Here is a 23,678-nt window from a genome sequence, read left to right on the forward strand (position 1 = left end):
TTTTTCCCAAAGAGTTAGGTGAAATTTTGTTTAAGAAGCAGTTATTTCTCCAGATCTCATTCCCAATCCTCATAACTGAGTAACTGATTCTGTCTTAACCAGGCAGATGATTAGAGATTAATTTTTCAAAAAGAGTGAATCAGAAAGATTCTGAAAAGATAGAATCAAACAAAGTCCAGAAAACTTCCTTTCTTTTTTTTTAATTATACTTTAAGTTTTAGGGTACATGTGCACAATGTGCAGGTTAGTTACATATGTATACATGTGCCATGTTGGTGTGCTGCACCCATTAACTCGTCATTTAACATTAGATATATCTCCAAATGCTATCCCTCCCCCCTCCCCCCACCCCACAACAGTCCCCAGAGTGTGATGTTCCCCTTCCTGTGTCCATGTGTTCTCATCGTTCAATTCCCACCTATGAGTGAGAACATGCCGTGTTTGGTTTTTTGTCCTTGCAATAGTTTGCTGAGAATGATGGTTTCCAACTTCATCCATGTCCCTACAAAGGACATGAACTCACCATTTTTTATGTCTGCATAGTATTCCATGGTGTATATGTGCCACATTTTCTTAATCCAGTCTATCATTGTTGGACATTTGGGTTGGTTCCAAGTCTTTGCTATTTTCTGACGAGGAGAACTGAGTGAAATTCTGGGATTGAAAGTGGAACTCTTTCAGTCCTCTTTGCTGACTCAACTGCTAGAATTCTGAAAAGTGTAATATAATCTTATAACCTTCAATTCATGAAGTCTAGACTCCAAATAATAGGAAACAAAAAAAGATAAGAAAATAATTTAAAAATATTTTTAAAAAAATCTTCAAACTGAAGAATATGAAAAGTAGAAAGGGCATTATTAGGAACATACACAATGAATGAAAACGGTCTTGAACTAGGATACACCATCATGAAATTGATGATTTGGGACACAGACAAATTTCCGAAAAGTTTGCAGAGAAAGGATTAAAAAAAATTGATACATGCAATACATATAAAGCATTTAAATAGTGCTTGGAAGATGGTAAATACTGAACATATATATGTGTGTTTTTTTAGGTTTTTTTTTTTTTTTTTAAGACGGAGTCTCACTCTGTCGCCCAGGCTGAAGCGCAGTGGCACGATTTGGGCTCACTGCAAGCTCCGCCTCCCGGGTTCAGGCCATTCTCCCACCTCAGCCTCCAGAGTAGCTAGGACTACAGGCGCCTGCCACCACGCCCAGCTAATTTTATTTTTATGGCTTTAGTAGAGACAATGTGTGTGTTTTTAAAATAGTAGCAATAATATTAGTAATAGTAGTTATTGTAATGTAAAGTATTTACAATGAAATATTTCTCAATGGAGAGCTGAGAAGTTACTTGTTTAGAATATCTGATATTATTTGGAATTGCTTAATACATAAAGGATTACTTGTGTTAAAATATATTTGCAATAATGTTTACTTTATCCATTAAGATTTTGAAATTAAAATGCACACAGTGTCATGTAGAGCAGTGTAAGATTGTATTTGTAAATTTATCTTTAAATTGCAGATATGGCTTTGCTAGCTCTTTGTAGAGATGAAATTGTTTCCTGCTAAAATCACCTGAGGATGAAATTAAACATATTTTAACTGGGCTGTACCCGTGGGAGGTCTCTGAAGAGTCTGTTTGTATAAGAAATGTATGAATTACTTTTCTTACCTCCTGAGGTGCTCCGTGATGATGACCTCTACTGAAAAAATATTAAGTGCTTTATAACTCCTTAGAACAGAGAAAGTTAAGAAAAAATACAGTGAATAAAATAAAACAAATTTAACCTTCAGAAAGGATTCAAATGAGAAGAGTTTTAGAATTTTTTTTTCACTTATGTAAGCCATTAAATATTAGTAAGAAAGCATGCTTTTAATAGAAGGGGTTGTCTTTGTGTGCATGTGCATATGTTAATTTAATTGCTTACAAAAAGAAAACCTCTAATTGTATCACAGCTGTTGACATCTGACATTCTCATTTTTAACATACATAAATATTAAATTTTGCTGCTTGAGTGCTACTTAAGAAAAAAATTACTTCCATGAATGGAATGACACTTAATTTTGCAAAACTTTAAAAAAAAGACATTCATAAAATACCAAAATATTAAGGTAGCACTGAATATATTCATTTTGGTTTATAAGTTTACGCTATATTTTCCAAATCACAAACATTAGTACTTTTCTTATATGACTTGAAATCTTAATTTCTGCTAATCTATACAATGTTATATTACAATATTTCTATATTTACCAAATTGTTTCATTGAGAAAAATACATTATAATAGAGTTGGAAATTTTCTGAATTTCGTAGAGTCATGTCTCTACTTATGTAAAATTTAAATGATCTTATTACATTAATTTCTACTTTATAAAATGATAGCTATGATTTCTAATATTATAAATTAATATGCACTACAAACTGAGCAAGAAATATGGATTTCATGTAAATATGTTCCTTGCTTTTTATGATTCTTATGTTTTAAATATAGGATAACTATCTTACTTACTAAAAAGAATGCAATGAAATTAGCAATAATTTATATTTTAGAAAGTTCATATGGTACTTGCTATGGATTGGCCACCCAAATCTCATCTTGAATTGTAGCTTCCAAAATCCCCGTGTTTCATGGGAGTGACTCAGTGAGAAGTAATTGAATCATGGGGGCAGGTTTTTACTATTCTGTTCTTATGATAGTGAATATGTGTTATGAGATCTGATGGTTTTATAAAGGGCAATTTACCTGCAAATGCTCTCTTGCCTGCTGCCATGTAAGGCATGTTTTTGCTCCTCCTTCACCTTCCACCATGATTGTGAGGTATCCCCAGTGATGTGAAACTGTGAGCCCATTAAACTTCTTTTTTCTTATAAATTACTGAGTCTCAGGTATATCTTTATTAGCAGTGTGAGGACAGACTAATACAGTATTTTTTCCTTAAAAAAGACACTTTATCAAGGTGAATGTCTTAGAGATCTGCTGTACAGCCTAGCGCCTCTAGTTAGGAATACTGTAACATATATTTAACATTTTAATGAAATAATACTTCTTATGTAGTGTTCTCATCACAAAGCATAATAATAATGAATAAAGAGAGAGAAAACTTTTGGAAGTGAAGGAGACGTTTACAGCATGTATTGTGATAACTTCTCAGGTATAGACTTGTCTCCAAACTCAAGTTGTATACATTAAATATGTACAGCATTTTGTATAACAATCACATCTCAATAAAGTCATTTGCACAATAACATAATAATTCTAATTATTCCCATTTTTCCTCAAATTCAGAATAAGGCTGCTGTTTTATTGTGCTCAATATGTCATCCTTTAAAAACTATTATATCAACAACATAGCAAGTAAGTATTTGTAAGTCTTACATATCAATGCCTTCCTACAAATGGAATTTTAAGAAATACTGTACAAAATTGTTGTACCATAAAACTTCTGTGAATGAGACTGAACTAGAAAAAAACTATTTTAAAATTCACATGCGACAAAAAAGGAGCCCAAATAGCCAAGGCAGTCCTAAGCAAAAAGAACAAAGCTAGAGGCATCACGCTCCCCAACTTCAAACTATGCTACAGGGGTATGACAGTAACCAAAACACCATGGTACTTGCACAAGGACAGACACATTAAACCAATGGAACAGAATAGGGAACTCAGAAATAAGACTGCATATATACAACTATCTGATCTTCGACAAATCTGACAAAAACAAGCAATGGGAAAAGGTTTTCCTATTCAATAAATGGTTCCCTATTCAATAAATGGTGCTGGGATGACTGGCTAGCCATATGCAAAAAATTGAAACTGGACCTCTTCCTTACACCATCTACAAAAATTCACGCAAAGTGGGTTAAAAACTTAAATGTAAAACCAAAAGCTATAAAAACCCTGGAAGACCACCTAGGCAATACCATTCAGGACATAGGCATGAGCAAAGGTTTCATGATGAAAACACCAAAAGTAATTGCACCAAAAGCAAAAATTGACAAATGGGATTTAATTAAACTAAAGAACTTCTGCACAGCAAAAGAAACTATCAACAGAGTAAACAGACAACCTACAGAATGGAAGAAAATTTTTGCAAACTATGCATCTGACAAAGGTCTAATATCTAGCATCTCTAAGGAATTTAAACAAATATACAAGAAAAAATCAACCGCATTAAAAAAGTGGGCAAAGGACATAAACAGACACTTCTCAAAAGAAGACATACATACAACCAGCAATCATATGAAAAAAAGCTAAACATATCTGATCATTAGAGAAAGACAAATGAAAACCACAATGAAATACCATCCCACACCAGCCAGATGAATAGTATTAAAAAGCCAAAAAGTTACAGATGCTGTCATGGTTGTGGAGAAAAATGAACACTTTTCACTGCTGGTGGGAGAGTAAATCAGTTTAACTATTATGGAAGACAATGTGGCAATTTCTCAAAGACATAAAAGCAGAAATACCATTTGACCCGGAAGTCCCATTACTAGGGATACAGCCAAAGAAACGTAAATTGTTCTGTTATAAAGACACATGCATGTGTATGTTCATTGCAGCACTATTCACAACAGCAAAGACATGGAATCAACCCAAATGCTCATCAGTGATACTCTGGATAAAGAAAATGTGGTACATAAACACCATGGAATACTATGCGTCATAAAAAAGAATGGGAATATGTCCTTTGCAGGGACATGGATGGAGCTGGAGGCATAATCCTTAGCAAAGTAACACAGGAACAGAAAACCAAATACCACATGTTCTTACTTATACCTGGGAGCTAAATGATAAGAAAACATAGACACATAGAGGGTAATAACAGACACTGGGAACTTTCATATGGTAGAGGGTGGCAGAAGGGAGATAACTGGGAAAAATAACTAATGGACACTAGGCTTAATAACTGGGCGATGAAATAATTTGTACATCAAACCCCTTTGACACGTTTGCCTATGTAACAAACCTGCACATATACCCCGAACTGAAAAGTTAAAAAAAATGTGAATGAAATATGGCATATGGAATCCTAAAATGTAAATTATAGAGAAAAGTGTAAAATACACATATTTGCACAAGCTCCATTTATATAGAAATTATCTGAAGGTAAACACAAACTGAGGTGTCAGTGAAGTATTTGTGATGATGTACAAAATAAAATAAAAAACGTAAAGATTGTAAAGTTCTAGTAGAAAGAAATAAGATCAAATTTAGTAGCCTATACAATGCAGGAATGGGCAGGAATGAGTTTTCCATGACAGGTAGGACACTTTATCTTGCAGCCCCTAGAAACTTTCAAGAGTGGCGGTGACACATGTAAAGAATAATTAGGGTCAGACATGGTGGCGCACTCCTGTAACCCCAGTACTTTGAGGGGCTTAAGAGGGCAGATCACTTGAAGCCAGGAGTTTGAGACCAGCCTGGTGAACATGGTGAAACCCCATCTCCACTAAAAATACAAAAAATTTAGTTGGGTATGGTGGTGCATTCCTGCAATCCCAGTTACTCAGGTGGCTGAGGTGGGAGAATCACTTGAACTGCAGAGGCAGAAGTTGCAGTGAGCCAAGATTGTGCCACAGCACTCCAGCCCAGGTGACAGAGTGAGATTCCACCTCAAAAAAAAAAAAAAAAAAAGATAAAAATTAAATCATGAGATTATTTTACATGGAGATATTCAAGATAAGGTAATCAAACTAGAAAATACTTGCATTAAGAGGTATTAGTCTGTTTTCATGCTGCTAATAAAGGCATACCCAAGACCGGGTAATTTATAAAGCAAAGAGGTTTAATTGACTCAGTTCCATATGGCGAGGGAAGCCTCACAATCATGGCAGAAGATGAAAAGAGAGCGAAGGGACTTGTTACATGGTAGTGGGCAAGAGAGAGAGCCTAGCAAAAGGGGAAACCCCTTGTAAAACATCCAATCTCATGAGACTTATTCACGACCATGAGAACAGTATGGGGGGAAATCGCTTCCATTATTCAATTGTCTCCTACTGGGTCCCTCCCACAAGATGTGGGAATTATTGGAGGTACAATTCAAGACGAGATTTGGGTAGGGACACAGGCAAACCATATCAGAGGTAAATAGGTAAAAAAGCAAAGTAAAACAAAACAACAATAATAAAACTGTAGCTTTGGAGATACAGAATCAGCAGTCAGATAATTAAGAGAATGGCAGAAGCTGAATCTTTGTCAACCATATTATCCAAATTGCATTAATCAAGTGTTAGAAACATGGACATAGATTTGGTAAGACCATGTGATATATTACATAAAACTGACAGACTAACAAAGAGCAGCCTTGTTAGAACAGCTAAGGAGGTATCAGTGCACTGTATATAAAGTCTTTTTAATGATCAATAATATTTTATATTGTCACATCTGAGATTATGTATTAGATTGGAAATACTTAATAGAAAGGCAATCTTTATGCAGATATTAATGATAAATAAACAGGGTTTTAAAATCTGGGATAACATACAGAGCAGGTGATTGGGAAACTTAGTTGAGAATTACACACACACACACACACATATACACACAAACACACACAAACACAAGTACACATGGTGGTAAATGTAATCTGGCTGTTAAGAATGTTCACTGATAATCAACTAATAGTCAGAAGAACTTTGCATTGTACAGTGTCCTGCTAAAGGCAAATAACACACATTTAGATATATTTTTATCACTACAAACACCACATAATGTTCATGATGGCAGAAATGTTTGTCTTTGTGTGTGTGTGTGTGTGTGTGTGTGTGTGTGTGTGTGTGTGTGACAGGATCTAACTCTGTTACCCAGACTGGAGTACAGTGGCATGATTATAGCTTATTGCAGCCTTGGCTTGCAGAGCTCAAGTGATCCTCCTTTCTCAGCCTCCTGAGTAGCTGTGATTACAGGTGTGAGTCACCAGGTGTGATGGCTCATGCCTGTAATCCCAGCACTTTGAGAGGCCAAGGAGGGCAGATCACGAGGTCAAGAGATTGAGACCAGCCTGGCCAACATGAAGAAACCCCATCTCTACTAAAAATACAAAAATTACCTGGGCATGGTGGTGCGCCTGTAGTCACAGCTACTCAGGAGGCTGACGGAGGCGAATCACTTGAACCTGGGAGGTGGAGGTTGCAGTGAGCCGAGATCGCACCACTGCACTCCAGCCTGGCGACTGAGAAATATTCTGTCGCAAAAAAACAAACAAACAAACAAAACAATGTAGAGAAAGGGTCTCGATATTTTGCCCAAGCTGGTCTCAAACTCCTGACCTCAAGCATTTGTCCCACCTTGGACTCCCAAGTTCTGGGACTATATGCATAAGCCACCATGCCTGGCCAGAAACGTTTGTCTTTTTACACTGCTGTACCCCTAGGACCAAGAACAGTACCAGAAATGAGGTATGTACTCAAAGTACTATTTCTTGTAATAAATGGCAGAGGCTATAAACATTAGCCATATTAACAAGAGATAGTTTAGACTAACACAGGCATCTGATAATATAAGAATAGAACAAAGTACCTGAAAAGATTTGGGAAGTGAAATAGAAAATATAGAACTAAGGCTATGATTGTGAGGGGTATAGACAAGAGGTCATAGTACAAGCAGCACAGTTGATTTGTTCATTAATTACACAGATTACTAGGCCAGGGACACTTCTAACAATACAACGAAAATGTAAAAGGTTGAATTTGACCCAGACACTCAGTAGTTATACAGGCGTTTTAGCAGCAAAGCAATACATGATTTTCAGGAGATCACATGTTTTTCTAACAGCTTTCGTCAACTTTGAAGAGGGTCACAGGACACCTTTTGTTGGTTAATACAAGGGACTTAGATGCTTCCTGATAATATAGTGGTGTTCTTAGGACCTGAGACTCAGAACCCTGGCTGGACTTGTAGTGGTAAGAACAAAGTTAAATATTAATGAATAGTAGAGAGCTTGAGTTTTGTGAAATAAATGGAAATTGTATTCCAATTAGGTAAAATTATGTGAGAAAACTGAACAGTTTAGGAAACATAAAGTGTATTCAAGACTCAGGATTAAAAGTACCATATTAAAGAAGAAAAATAAGTTATGCTCAATGAATTTAATTCATTCAGTGATCTCCCAAGTCCCCAGATTCAGCAAAATTTTATTGAAAACAAATTTGAAGCAGCCTCAAGAAAACGGAAGCCTGGAAAATCCCGCCCCTGGTTTTGCCAATTGTGTAGAACTCTGTTTTCCAAAGCTACTTACTTGAAATAAGACTTCTGATTTAAAGAAAGTTTAAGAGGGCTTTTCTATTATAAAAAATAATTTTCTACTAAGTTGAGAAACATGCTATAAATTATGATAATAATTGTTTTTATGGAGTTTGATACATATTTTCTGACCATAATTTAAATTAAATTAGGCTGTTGTGGATAAAAATATTAAAAATGCCCTAGGAGATGTGTAAATGGGTCTATAATATTCAAAGAGAAAAGACTGATTAAGATAGCACGGTTGAGTAAATTTAACTTTCTAAGCTCAACGAAAATTTCCCAACATAAAATGTTTTTTAAATTCTATACGGAATTATAAAATCAAGATAAAACCATTAAAGTACAAAGTCTAATGCTGAAAATCTATTTTAAAAGCTACAATAGTTTCCTTAGGTTTTAATTATAATAAATAAAATTCATGGCAATTTAAACTTTAGAGACTTGCAGAGATTCAGAGAAGTGTAGATTGAAGTAAGTACCACCCACACACCTTCCTGTGGATTTGCGTCTATAGGGGAAAAAATGGGAATAGTTATCTGTATCAAGTGTTCACATTTTTAAAGGTCAGAGAGTGAAGATTTTTGATTCTTTGGCCATGTGGTCTCTGTTACAACTACTTGATACTACTGTTGCAGTATGAGAGCATCCACAGACAATACATCATTTTAGGTGTGGTTGTGTGTCAATAAAATGTATTTACAATAATGCAGATGAAGCCAGATCTCACACATGGGCTATAGATTGTCCATTCTCAATGTATAGGAATGGTTCCAAATTGGTTGATTATGCATTAAATGTTTCCCAGTATTTTGTGAAGGAAAACACAATGAGTAATGAGGTTGTATGGGGAGATTTGAATTAGGAGATGTGATTGAGAAAGGCTTTAAAATTAGGAAGAAATGGCTAGGGAAGAAACAGGAGCAAAGACTATATCATGCAAAAAATTAGAGCAAAATGTGGTAATAAAATTTAAGCTATATTACCATATGATTTCATCCAGTTGCCAAAGGAAATTTTTGATGAAGAACAAGAGAAAAAAGGGTTGGTCATGGATATTTCATCCTATTTAAAAAATAAAATGTGTAATCTCTGTTATAATAAATTGCCAGAACTTTAACAGTAACACTGCTGTTTTTCTAAGAATTTTTTCTCCTATCTCAATGACATTTTTTACCTAAACGGCAACACCTTGACAGTCAACATTTGCAGTATCTAAATATGAAGACCCACTACCTCAGCCATGGGGTAAGATTTAGTGGTTACTCAGAAACTATCACAGAATCAGTGATTTCTTTTCTTTTCAGGCCTTAATCTGGAATTCACTTTTTGTAGAAGAAGAAGATAAAAGCCTCCACAGCAGAAGGGGCAGAAGGTTTAGTTCAGCTCCGGAATAGAGCGGTAGTTGACCAGAAAACAGAGCCTTCAGTGTAGATCAGCACAGAGCAGAGCTACAGCATCACAGTCACAGAGGGGAGAGGTCACATCTACGGTAATCAATAAATGGCAACAGTGTAATTTTGGAAGAAGCAACCTGCTGTAACACAATCTAGAAAACATTCATGCTTATAATAAAGTCCATGTAATTGCAACAGATAGGAGAAAATGGGGTTTCAGAAAGCAGTAAGTTCTCCGAAACAAGACACTGGCAGGAGGAAGTCTATTAATCTCTGTTAGGATTCTCATAGAGTACACAGAGAGGATCAGCAGAATAAATGAATGAAGAAAGACAACCACAACTGGGGACAGACCAACAAGACACAGTTTCCTTAATTACACAGGGCTTAAGACTTTCACATGGTTCTGACCAAGATGGCTGTAAGATTCCCCTCAGCTTGACTCAACTTTAGACTATTTTCTTCTTGACTTGAAGGGATCTGATGTCTCTTTTATTAGATTACTTTGCCTTTTGGATTAAAACACACCAGTTATATTTATATTTATGAGTTCATAATGTTATTATACCAAAAACAAATCATGGTAATTAATGTTATTCAAACATCATCATTGAAGAAAGCTTTGTAGATAAACTCATCATATTAAAACCTCTAAGTAAAGAGATGTGTGTAAACATTTTTCATGCCTTTTCTATACACACTGAACTTGGTGATAACCAAACAGTTTGTGAAGGAAAGTTAATTTTCATAAAACTATTATAGCTACTATCTGAAAATAGAAGAACAGAGTTGGAGTATCACATTTGGGCCATCCCCAGTAATATAATGAATTAAAGCTACAGTCATCAATAACTGCTAACATTTCAAAAAGAAAAACAGAAATCAGGAAGTATACAACACAGCCTAAGAAATGTTTATGCCAAACAATTAAACCTGAATCTAATTAAACATTTAAATGTTATTGATAGGAAATACAGGGGGACAGATGTTAGCAGACAACTCAGGAATGCAATGAGCAAGTCTTATAGCATGGAAAAGTTTAAATGGCAAATAATTCATTTTTTTCCCAATAAAACAACTGAAAGAACAAACATATACAGGAGACAACTAGTATATTAAAATAGTTTTAAGAAATATGTCAGTGTAATTGCAGCATATGGATTTTGTTTGGATCTTGATTTACATAAATAAGCTTATAAAATGAATTTATAAAAAAGTATATTAAGAAATTATTTTTAAAGTATGGAATTAGTATGGTTGGTTTTTTAGAGATATGAATGTGGAATTTGACTATGAATTATATATTAGATAGTTTCAATATTAATTATTGAGTGTGATAATTGTAGAATGGGTAGTAAGAGGATATCTCTATTTTAAGGAGATATTTGCTAAAATACTAATGGAGAAGTATCAGGATATGTACAAATTACTTTCAGGTGGCTTAGAAAGAAAACTTTTAAAATGGCAGTGCTAATTTGGAAAATGGGTAACATGAATGCCCATCAAAACCTTAGTCTCTAACTAGGCCTTTCAATAGAAAATATAGGGATTCAAGTTGAGTGAGAGGAAGTACAACCACTTCTCTCTACCTCTTCCAAGTAATGCCACTAAAAGTACCTGGAAGAATGCATGGAGGTACTGCTGGAGGACTTAGAAGTAAATAGTAGTAGGGAGATTAAAGACAAAAACTAGTTTCAAAGTAACATGAGACTCAATGTGACTTCGCCTATATTTTTCCTCCAGTGTGTCCTAGCCAGTCCTATGACAGAATGAAATGCAGAACTGGACATTTGCACAGACAGAGAGAGCTTCAGAAGCAGCAGGAAAGCCAAACACAGAAATAAAAAATATTGCTTAGATCTACTTACATGTTGAATCCAAAAAAAGTCAAATACATGGAAGCAGAGAGTAGAAAAGTGGTTGCCAAGGGTAGGAATGTGAGAAGAAGTGGAGAGATGGTCAACGGGTAAAACACTGTGGTTATATAGAGTAAATAGGCCTAGAGACTGAATGCATAGCATGATGAATACAGTTAATAATACTGTAACATATACTGGAAATTTGCAAAGAGAGTAGACTTCAAATGCTTTCACCAAAAAAATTACTAACAATAATTATGTGAGGAGGTAGATATGTTCATTTGCTTCAGTTTAGTAATGATTTCATGGTGTGTGTGTGTGTGTGTGTGTATGTACATAATAAAACATCATGTTGTACACCTTAAATATATACAAATTTTATTAAATATATAAATATAAAAAAGTAAAAAACAAAAATTATGAGGCAGAAAACCAATAGGGCATTGTATAATGCATAAATTAGTCTAGCATCATTTAAGCCACTGATCAATTTTAAATTATGAAATGTGGAGCGATTAGATTGTATGTAACTTATGATGCAATACGAGAAGTACCTCAATGCTACCTCTAAATATTTTTCCTTGCACATAAAGTCTGAATGTACCCCAAACTCTAGATCTAACTACTAATTTAAACTGTTAGCATAGACACTTAAACAAAACTACAATAAAGCAATTGGCCATATTCATAGTGTAGGACATTTTTATAAGGAAAATAACCTAATTTATCAAAAAAAAAAAAAATCAATGGCTTCAAAAAGGAGGGCTGGGGTTAAGGCTTAAGCTTAAGACCTGAAATTGAAAAACTGCTAAAAGAAAACGTAGGGGAACAGCCATGACATTTATGTGGGCAATGATATTTTGGATATAATCCCAAAGCACAAGCAACAAAAGCAAGAGTGGGCAACTGGGATTACAACAAACAAATAAAGCTTTTGCAAAGTGAAAGAAAAAATAAATTAAAGAGACAATCTATAAAATAAAGAGAAACTATTTTCAAACCATACATCTGATATGGGGTTATTAATGAAAAAGGAAATATAAAAAAACCAAGAATACCAATAAACTTACTTTTTTTAATGGGCAAAGGATTAGCATTGAAATTTCCCAAAGAAGACTTACAAATAACATACGTGTGTGTGTTTTTTACCTAACACCTGTTAGAACAGCTATTATCAAAAAGATGAAAGATAACAAGTATTGGTGAGAATGTAGAGAAAAGGGAACTCTGGCACACAATTTGTGTGAATGTAAATCAGTACAGCCATTATGGAAAACAGTATGAAGAGCCTCCAAAAATTAAAAATAGAACTACCATACAAGCCAGCTATCCCACTACTGGGTATATATCTGAAGGGAATGAAATCAGTAAGTACAAGAGATCTCTGTATTCCCATGTTGATTGTAGCATTATTCACAATAACTGGGCTGTGGAAACCAATTATATTAATTAAGAAAGATAGAATGAGAGGAAGGAATGTAATGAGGGATAAAGGAAAAAGGAAGGAAGGAAGAAAAAACGTAAGAGAGAAAAAGAGACCGAGAAAGAGAATAGGAAAAAAATGTATTATTAAGAATACCATGTCTGTCCTTTCTACATTTTTTCCCACTTCTTTTCTGCCAGGCTAGAAAAGGAATCACTGGAGAAAGGCAATAGAACCAAGTACTGATATGGGCCTGGTCCATGATGTTAGTGAGACTTGTGCTGCCACAAGGTAGGAGACTCACTAAAAGAGAGTGTGAGGGTGTGCTCTGTGGTATGAGCAGAACAGCTTAAGAATGCATTTCGGTTGCTGTGAGTCCCCAATAAACTGTGAAAAGCAGCCAGACGGTTGTCCGTGTTGTAAAGAGTTAGATGAATACACACGGTGAGTTAACTAGGAGATTCCTCCATGCCTAGCCCAGTAGAAATGGTATGGACTCAATGGATCTGAAATCAGAAATTTTCTCTTCTATCACATAGTGTTTGGGCTTGAGAAGGGACTGTCACCCTGACTGGGACTGCATTTACCATATATATTCTGCAAAAGCCCTGACATGACTGTGCTAAAACTAAGTTAGTGAGATTGTGTTTCTGCTACTAAACTGTCCAACAAATTCCAGAGATTAAAGTTATGTTATCCAGATAACTGTTTCCCAGAGAATAAACTGCTAACACTTAGTATATGAAATTTGACCTGATAGAGTATTAGGGTGAAAAAGTGCAGGTAAATGCTTACTTTTTTTTTTTGAGACGGAGTATTGCTCTGTCTATCTACCACCTGTGGATCCCGAGAAGCTGATTGATTCTTTAGAGTGGATGGATTATGGCCGAGTAAATGATATCATGCCAAAGTTGATAGGAGACAGACCTGACACATACATATACACAAAAGCATTGGCAGAATATGTTGTACAACAAGAAGGAGCAAAGCTAAATGTGGAGATTGTAAGGCCGTCTATTGTTGGTGCCAGTTGGAAAGAACTTTCCAGGATGGATTGATAACTTTAATGGACCAAGTGGTCTCTTTATTGTGGCAGGGAAAGGAATTATTTGAACAATGCGTGTCTCCAATAATGCCCTTGAAGATCTTGTTCCTGTAGATGTAGTTGTCAACAAGAGTCTTGTGGCAGCCTGGTATTCTGGAGTTAATAGAACAAGAAACCTCATGTCATATAATTGTACAACAGATAGCACTAATCATTTCCACTGGGGTGACGTTTAATACCATGTAATTTCTACTTTCAAGAGGAATCTTCTCGAACAGGCCTTCAGATGGCCCAATGTAAATCTAACCTCCAATCACCTTTTATATCATTACTGGATTGCCGTAAGCCATAAGGCCTCAGCATTCCTGGATGATATCTACCTCAGGATGACTGGAAGAAACCCAAGGATGATGAAAACAATAATTCATCTTCACAAAGCTGTGATGTTACTTGAGTATTTCACAAGTAATTCTTGGGTTTGGAATACTGACAATGTCAATATGTTAATGAATCAACTAAACCTTGAAGATAAAAAGACTTTCAATATTGAGGTACGGCAGTTACATTAGGCAGAATATATAGAGAACTCCTGCATGGGAACTGAGAAGTACATATTGAATAAAGAAACGTCTGGCCTCCCTGCAGTCAGAAAACATCTGAACAAGTTGCGTAATATACCTTATGATTTTAATACTATCCTTGTGATCCTCATCTGACACATTTTTATTGCAAGACCACAAATGGCAAGAAACATCTGATACTTTGTGGTTAGTCTGTGTTACAAGTTTCTGTCATAGTTTCAAGCATCCAGCACTATGAGATACTGAAGACCAATAACTCAGCATTTGAACATCTATGCCTGTGGTGGTCTAAATGCACAAAATGTAAAATGTACTTAAGTCATTTCACCTTTTTTCATGACATTAAACCATCTTAGATTGGAGTGTGAAGTAAATTATGGTACATTTTATGTAACATTTTAATGTTTATGCTCATAAAACCTAGTGAACACACTGTGTTTTGCCAGCTCTAATCTACAATAGCTACCAAAACCATGACTTAATATTTTGAGCCCTAGAAGAAAGGGGTGGGATGAAGGCAAGAGTGGGGAAATGGGAACACTAACCAGTATAACTGCAATTCTGGAACATAATTAAAATATGCCTGAACATATAGTGAATTTCTAATTCTAATGTTCAGTGCAATGGAAGATATTTATTTGGACAGTAATACTAGCTAAGTTGGTAGATATTTGATTCTTCAGTGTCTGATTTTTTCATTAGTTGAAGTGGGTTTTAATTTTGTTAAAATTATAACCAACCTATTTTCACATCATCCTGTAAGTTAAATGATATCAAACATGAAAGACATGTTCTCATTTTTCTTTTCTGATTAAATGTCTGATGCATATCATTTTTCTATAAGCAATCAGCTGCTTTTAAAATCAGAATGCTATGTTACTCTAGTGACTGTACTGGTTCTGAATGGGTTTGAGAATCCACATCAACAACATATGCTACGTGTTTTTTTGATGGAAAGTGAAAACAAATTCAGTAAAACTGTTACTATCAAAAAGAATAGAAATACAGTTTTCTTGCCCACATTATGATCAAATACAAATCCTGTGAAATTGTGTTTATGTTTTGAAGCAGGAGGATTTCTTAAGACTTTGTTGGAAGTGGGAGCATTCACCATACTTGTGTTCTCCTCCCTGTATAAATTTTATTCATAGGACTTTAAAAAGGCTTGTGCTATCTTTCTGATGAAAACTGAAAGTGTGTTATTATGGAAGAATGTATTTGCAGGTAGTAATAACATTAAGAAAATGTTCTCATGTGTAAACACATACTAATTTTGACCTTGAAAGATGAATTCCTTCAAGAAAAAATAAAATAATGCATAAGATAATGTGTATGAAATTAAATAAAAGACTTTATTTACATACCACATAAAGTAGCAAACTGTTGAATGAGTTTGAAGATATTTATTTTTTATGCACGTGGTTTTAGGTTTAGAAAGAAATGCATTATAGAAACAAGTAATAACAAGAAAATTGATGTATATTTTGAGGATACATTAAAATTCCCTTTTAGTCATAATAGTGAACTCTACCTACTGTTTTAACATACATTTGGTTTCACAGTTTGTTCATCATAACACTTCTAATTAAGTTGATCATGTTGTACTGTATTAAATAATCAGCAATGTATCTGGAGTATGTTTAAAGAGAACAGTTCACAATACAAAAAGTTACATGGAACTTTACATCTTACATTTCTTGTCAATTTAAATGCAATGTATAAGGAGTCTATTTTGCTATTGTGAAAAAACTAAATGTAGAGGAAATCACCTACTTTCATGCAGGTGTATAATCTTGAAAAGGAAAAATGCTTCCATGTTGAAGCCAGACTTTCTGTAGTAAAACTCTTAAATATTATTTTAAAAGAAATATGTATATAAATATCTCTATATTCTTTGGAATGATACTAAAGTCTCTAGCCTTGGACCTACCTGATATAAAGGTATAAGATACCATGGCAATGTCTGAAAATTGAATAAATAATGATGCCTTTGATTTAAAGTGGCCCACATAATATACATCGAGTACTCCATCTCTCCAAATGTATTTCCATAATGTGTTGAAAACATGCTAACATTTGCATGATTTTTGTATTTCTGCTGAATAGACTTAGAATCAGGTGAATTGTCTTTGTGTCTTGCAAAAGAGTTGGGGACAACTTGGGCAGGCCTATGAAGTGCATAGTGAGTGTGTGTCTTCTGAAATGTTTTATTGTTCTTGTAATCTAACTTAAAGAAATGTTAACTGGGAGGGTGCTGAGGCCACTGCATTAATTCTGTGTGTTTAGAATTCTGTTGTCAAAAGTAAACTAATGAATAAATTAGTTTGTCTTTCTGGAATTTAAAGTTCTAAAATTAGTATAAAGAGTATATAGATCATTAATCCCCACCAACTAGACTGAACTTAAGTCAAACTTGAACATTTGAGAAATCATTTGTGTCATTTACTAGACATGATTTTTAGTTCTGTTTGATTACGTTTTCTACACAAACTCATTATTTAACAGGATAGCCTACTAAATTAAATGTTTCTTATTTCATTTAACTCATTTGATTAAACTGCATTCTAAAACATTTGGAGTTTTTCCCCCTATTCACCCTTAATCCTGGCATATGCATTTGTAAATTGTGATGCCATTGGGACTATAGTTAAATTTGATTTGGCAACATTAGCATGTCCTAAGACTCAGTGCAGAGAAGCATGGCAGTATGTCCTTTGACTTAAGGATGACATAAAATAATCATTTTTGAACCTGTGTAATAAAGCTTGAAAGCAGGGAAAATAATTTCCTTTTCCCCCTTTTTTTGTGCTGTCTGTAGGAATTGATTTGGAATTTTTTAATGATTTGTTTTAAAAGTAAATTGATAATCTTTTATAAGAAGTAAATAGAAATATTATTGGGTGTCTTTGATTGTAAAGCAAAAAGTAATAAATGAATCCCTGTATTTCCATTATTTATTGTATTTTTATGTTCTGAAAATTATCCATGAAACAATATGGATAGGATTACAGGAAGCAGTCCTTACTTAAACTTCTTGTCTGTTTTGGGTGTACTTGTTAATTCCTATGTCCTAATTTTATTTAAATCTGTGTTACTCACATGGCATTTTAGGGGAAGCATACAGGCAGGATGAACACTTTCTGTTAAAGTGTTATTTTTATGTTTTACCTGGAATGAGGCAGGTTTTTTTCTGTTTCCTAAAAACAGTAACCAAGAGACCTCCAGGGTGTCATTAGGTTCCAGCTGCTGTCCTCCACATTGAATGATATCCTGTTAATTTATAGGTATATTTGTAGTAATTCATATGTCTATTAAGTAAGTATAAGAGATAATTCATTAGTAATAGAAATTAACTGAACCCTTTTGGAGCAGGTGAGAGTACCAGGCAGGGGTCAGGTAAGTGTAAACGGCCTTCTGAGCATGCTCTTCCAGGCTGACTGCCAGCCCCGACTTGAAACCGTTAGCACTGACTTGCTCTGTTTAGAGAAAATCTTTCCAAACTTCTGCATGATAAACTAGAAAAAGGAACATATGCCACGTAACTGGATTACAGAAGTGAGTTAATTAATAGGCTCTCTGATAAAAGATATATGAAATATTTTCTTATTGCATTAATATTTTTGGTCTTAAAGCATTTTCTTGTGGTAGAATGTATTTGTCTTTTTTCCTGGTGTTACCCTCTTAGCATGTATCTTTGCTACCCTGAAGATCCTTTTAAACAAATCATCTTTGTCAGTTAAGAATAGTTGTGCAAAAAATTGTTAAATAATTCCTTTGTCTTTATTAAATAAAAAATATGAGGAAAATATATTAATCAGGGAAGCATTTATTACAATAATTAATCTAATATAGTTGCTGTTATTTAAATATAGTATTTTAAAGGCCTTTTTATTTACAAACTATGAAGACAGAAAAACATGAAAAAAGGGAGCACTAACATAACATTTTTCAATAAATTTATTACGTCTTTGCCCAAGATGTTTTAAAAAAATAACTGGTAAATAATGTAAAGTAATGATATAGAAGTTAAGAAGAAATTATTTAGGCAGATAGTGAGGGTAAGGAAGTTCTTGGTAAGGTTTTCCTTTTAATGAAAAGCGGCCCCCAAATCATTTTATTTTCTAACTAAGAGCAGCCAGTAAAATCGAGCTGCAGACACAGACAAGCAAGCTGGAAGTTTGCGTGGGCGAGTGCTGGCAGTGGTGCCAATAGGAAAAGGCTACCTGGGACGAGGCATATTCAAAATGGTGGTTCCATCTTCCCTTTTCTTTGCCAGCCACGTGTACTGTAAGATGCTGACAACATGGTGCCAGCCAACTGCAAAGTCATTTTGCATAATAAGATTATGCAAGATTATTATGTCACACCTGGTCCAACCAATCTGTGGGCCTTATGTAAATCAGAATCCACCTCCTCAAGCCTACCTATAAAATCTGGTGCACTCTGCAGTGGGCCAGATTTCCCTTTCGTGGGCCCCTCCGTCTTCTGAGGGAGAGCTGTTCTCCTTTCTCTTTGTTTTGCCTATTAAACCTACTCTCCTAAACTCACTCCTTGTGTGTGTCCATTTCTTTTATCTTCTTGGCGCCAGATGACAAACTCCAAATATTTACCCTCTATAAAGAGCATCCTCACATGCAAAAATATTTCCTAATTGTATCAAGATAAGGATACAATCATCACTTCAGTGCATGCCTCAGACTACAAAATATATTTTTAAATGCTACATTTATTTCTAATGCAGTCTTTCTCTAACATATTAAACGTATTCAATAACATTTAATTTTAAGGAAACGTGTATTTCTTTAATGTGCAATTCTTATAAAAGGATAAATTAGATGCAGAAGGAGTATCAATTTACATTTGTCCTTACATGTATAATTCTTTGAAATAAAGTGTCAAATCGATTTTAGGTAGCACGAATGTGTAAACTTCAAAATTGTGTTTCACATGCCGGTTTGGTAAATGTAAAATGTATATTAAACAGGTGTTTTAGATTATGAAAGACTAGAACATCATGCCATCTACAGACAAGTAAATACTTGTAAATATTTCTAAACTGATGACAGCCTGCTACACGAAATAAGCATCAGTAGAAAGATAATTTTGTGCAACAATGGGCTTCATTGCAGATCTTGAGTTTGCATTTTCAGTTAAAAATGTTTTGTTACAGTCCTAATTATAATTTCTCTGGAAGTTGTAATGAATTATGATTTAGTGGTCAGAATGTCTTTCAGTGTATGTATGGAGGGTAGTGGAAAGTATATAAACCCAGAAGTAGTATAATTAAAAAGATAATGCCTACAATGGTAATATATGAATATTTACAGGAATTTTCTTCACTAAATCTGATATGTGAAAAATATATGTAAAATTATTGTTTATTGGCTTTCTTATATTACAAAAAAATACCCAGTAAGTGTTAGTTATTATTTTTAGGGCAACATTTATTTTTAATTGCAAATATTTTCATTACAATCAATAGAAAAATGCACTGATAAAGATGAAGGATACACACAGAAAAAAATATATATATAATTCCTTAGAATAATTTTATTTTCTCTTATTGGAGTTGACTCAGTGACAAAAATATTTTATTCCTTTTAACTAGTAGGCATCATAAGAGTTATTTCAATATATTTTCCTTTTTGTGTTGCAAGTAAACATATTTTTGTTGATTTTGTTTGTGAAGCACCAAGAAAATATGTGATACTTTTTCATAAAATATTTTAAATAAACGAGTTATTTCTATAAAGAACACATGCAAAAAGTAAGCTGATAATTTTTGGTTGAATACCAAGATGAGTAAAAATATACAATATTGTGTATATTCTGTCATTAATTTTCAATTGTTCTGTAAGTATGAAAATATTGTCTAAGTTGCCCTAATTGCTCAAGAACTATAGAACTTTTAATTACATATTTGTCATATGAAAATAAATGCACATGTGAAGAAAAGATCTGAAGAATGTACCAAAATGTATGAGATGCGGAGAAATACACTGTTGTTTCCATAGTAACAGCATGTTCAGCCAGTTGCAGCACCATGGTAACTACAAGAGGAAAAAATATGGAGGACATAAAAAATTTAAATTTGCAAAATTAAAAGATTCATTTTGGTAAATTTGGCACCTGACTATAAAAACCCACATTTTCCTAATTCTGCTTCGGATCAGGACTCTCCTAGGCTTTATTGAGTTTGGTTTTCTATTGTTCCACATTTTATGAAGACCATTGTCATTTTTGAAATATGCTTGGATGGTATCTATAAAGTTGTTGTAATGATTAAATAAAATGAAACAATTTATGATAAAGTGTTCTGTAAATTGTAAAGAGCTACACAAACTCATCATTATAATTTTTTCAAATTTTGATAAAACCTTGGCCCTTCTTTTGTTAGTTCCTAATTTACAATAAGTCTTTGCATAAAAATAAGTTATTTAGTTTATTGAATATTGAACCAGAAGCTGATGTCTTTAAATTTTTTTATAAATATTTAACTCTAGATTTCCTTTTAACAGTAGAAAAACTAAAAGTTAATACATAGTTTACATGAAGAATGTAATGGAGGCAAGAAAAAAGTGAGGCTATATGAGACCAGTCTTCTTAGGATAAAAAAAAAATGTAACTGAATCTCATGGTCCAATGCCGTATGGACAATTTCTTAGTTTTTTCCTGGCAGAGCTGATCTAACGAAGCAGGCTTGAGATTAGCTATTTCTTCACATGATGATTACATTTAAAGAGAGTAACATTTTAAACGTTGCTTTATGTCTTTAGTTTTAGAATTTTAAAAAAAGTTGAATCTTCAGTATTTAATTATAATTTCTCTACCACGATTTGAAAAGCATTGAAAATTTTATGAGTCTTAGAGACACAGTTAAATGCTATTTTTATCTATAGTCATTTTTTTCTGCATGTTGATGTCAAGACATCTAGGTCAACTTTCTCAACACAACAGAAAAAAATATATGAAAATAATTTATTTATTTTTTATACTTAATTATTTATAACATGGTAGTACAGAATAGTGGTTAAGCATCTAGTGTCAGACATGCCCTGCCTAGCTTCCAATCACAGCTCGGATATTTACCATTTCTAAGATGGGGTGAATTACTTGTGTTCTCTGCCTCATTTTACCCTCTGCAATTTTGAAATGATCATTTGTAATTGGAGTAATTATTACTGGTAATTTGAAGACTGAATGAGTAAAAGTGTGCAAAATAATTAGAACAATGTCTATCATAATAAAATACCCAATAAGTGTTAATTATTATTTTAGCACAGCATTTATTTTTAATTGAAAACATTTTCATTGTAATCAATAGAAAAATTCACTGCTAAAGATGCAGAATATACACAGAAAAAACAAATATATTCTTTAGAATAATTTTATTTTTTATTATATGAAAGAAAGTATTTACTTCTCAGACTTGTCTATGTCACACGAGTAATATCTATTCCAGCCAATTGTGCACTTTTAATGCTAAAGAAATTTTTGATCACAGATCTTCATTTGATTATCATAGTATTTTTCCATGGTTCATTGTTTATTTTTACCTTATTTTCCTGTATTTTAATGTCTAATATCTCCTCATTAGTAAAGTATATTGCAATTCTCAGAATACTGTTATCCAAGGTAAAGACTATATGTTTTCTTTTTGATTCTTTGAGAGATTACTAATTTTTAAGTAGAAAGTTTGACATTTCCCAGATGCATTATCATGAAACTTTTCTACACTTCAGCTTATTGGCCTTGTGCGAATTATTAATTCAGGTAATATATAGCAGACACTGGTAACAGTTGAATAATAAAGTAAAAACAGAATGATTTTAAATAGTAAATTATATTATGTCTCATAAACCTGAGTTCTAATTTTGGCTTCTGTCAATGATTAGTCATATTAATAGGACCAATCATGTGAAAATCCTTATCAATATAACTGTGATTAAATAAACAGAAACTTTAGAATACGTGGAAAATAATGGTTTTAAAGTTGATAATATATAAATGATAAAACACATTAATAAATGAGTAGAATTTTAAAAAATTAGTAGTATATATGATTCTATAGAGCTTTGAATGCCTTTTGCTAAGCAGTTATATCAATTTCTTGAAGCTAAAAGTCAACAACCTATTATTAAAACCTCAAAGAGTGCATTATCATCTTGTAATGGCCAGAAATAAATTAATAATCCAGATTTTAAAAATATGTATTGAGACGTCATCCTCATTTTATGCATGGATGCCATGGTGATGTGAAAGATTTTATTTTGCAAGCAAACTAACTAGTCACTGAGGCCAGGGAGAAGGAATTCGTTGGTTTCCAGGTCCGAGGAATCAGGCTCACTTACTGCTTTTGTTATAGTAGAAAGAAGTAGCTTAAGGCCCTTCTCCAACCCATTAAAAAATGGATTTTCTATGGGAAACTGAGGTTCTGCTATCACAAATAGAGAAAGTGATGTTAGTTGATTAAGAAAATATATATCCACTACCTATGGAAAATTTTAGATAAGCTATTAGATCAACTATTTGGTAACTAATTTTAAAAATCATTTTTTAAAATGTTACTTTTTATCTACCATACTTAGGTGACTGAGTTCATGGTGGCAGGTTAATTGCTCCTTCCATTTGCCTTGAAATTGCCCCAAACAGCTTAAAATTAAAGAAAAAAAGTGTGAATGACTTCTCTCCTAAATATTGCATCAGGTTTTAGCACCCAGGCACTTCCCCACCTCGCTGTCCTGTTGCTATTGACAATAATTAAACAGTAATTATAACTACTATTACTTTTGCAGTTGCACTTAGAAAATTCTAGCTAATGTTCTGATTCATCTATGTATCAGTAGATCAATTGATTGATTGATTAGTTTCCTAACAACAGCCCAATGAGAAAGAAACTGTCATTATTCCCAGGTGAGTGAAAGGAGACACGAAGAAGGCAGGCAATATCAGCCTGAAATTGCACAGCCGGCAAGTGTTGGAGACAGGTTTCCACTCACACAGTGTGACTCACAGACACTGCAGTCTACAGCACCAGTCTCCAAGCTATTCTGCCTACTTCACCTACAGAGGTTGGGAGTTGGGAGATGAGAACAGTAATTTGTTATAGAATTGGTTTGCC

The 23,678-nt window shown here is 33.8% G+C and overlaps 1 long non-coding RNA gene and 1 pseudogene across 2 annotated transcripts in view; one reads left to right on the top strand and one right to left on the bottom strand.

Annotated features, from left to right (window-relative positions):
* Positions 1-5,958: 5,958 nt before the first annotated feature.
* On the top strand, positions 5,959-14,803 carry LOC100610619 (fatty acyl-CoA reductase 1-like; annotated as a pseudogene).
* A 5,188-nt stretch (positions 14,804-19,991) lies between these two features.
* Positions 19,992-23,678, bottom strand: part of LOC107967947 (uncharacterized) — a 34,017-nt gene continuing 30,330 nt past the window's right edge. The window contains exon 7 of one of the 2 annotated variants that reach the window (XR_010150540.1): positions 19,992-20,607. This is a non-coding gene — a long non-coding RNA (uncharacterized LOC107967947). The remainder of the gene's footprint in view (positions 20,608-23,678) is intronic. The other variant, XR_001708805.3, reaches the window with a different exon arrangement.

This window comes from Pan troglodytes, chromosome 14, assembly GCF_028858775.2.
Source record: "Pan troglodytes isolate AG18354 chromosome 14, NHGRI_mPanTro3-v2.0_pri, whole genome shotgun sequence".
In the NCBI taxonomy this organism is placed as follows: Eukaryota; Metazoa; Chordata; class Mammalia; order Primates; family Hominidae; genus Pan; species Pan troglodytes.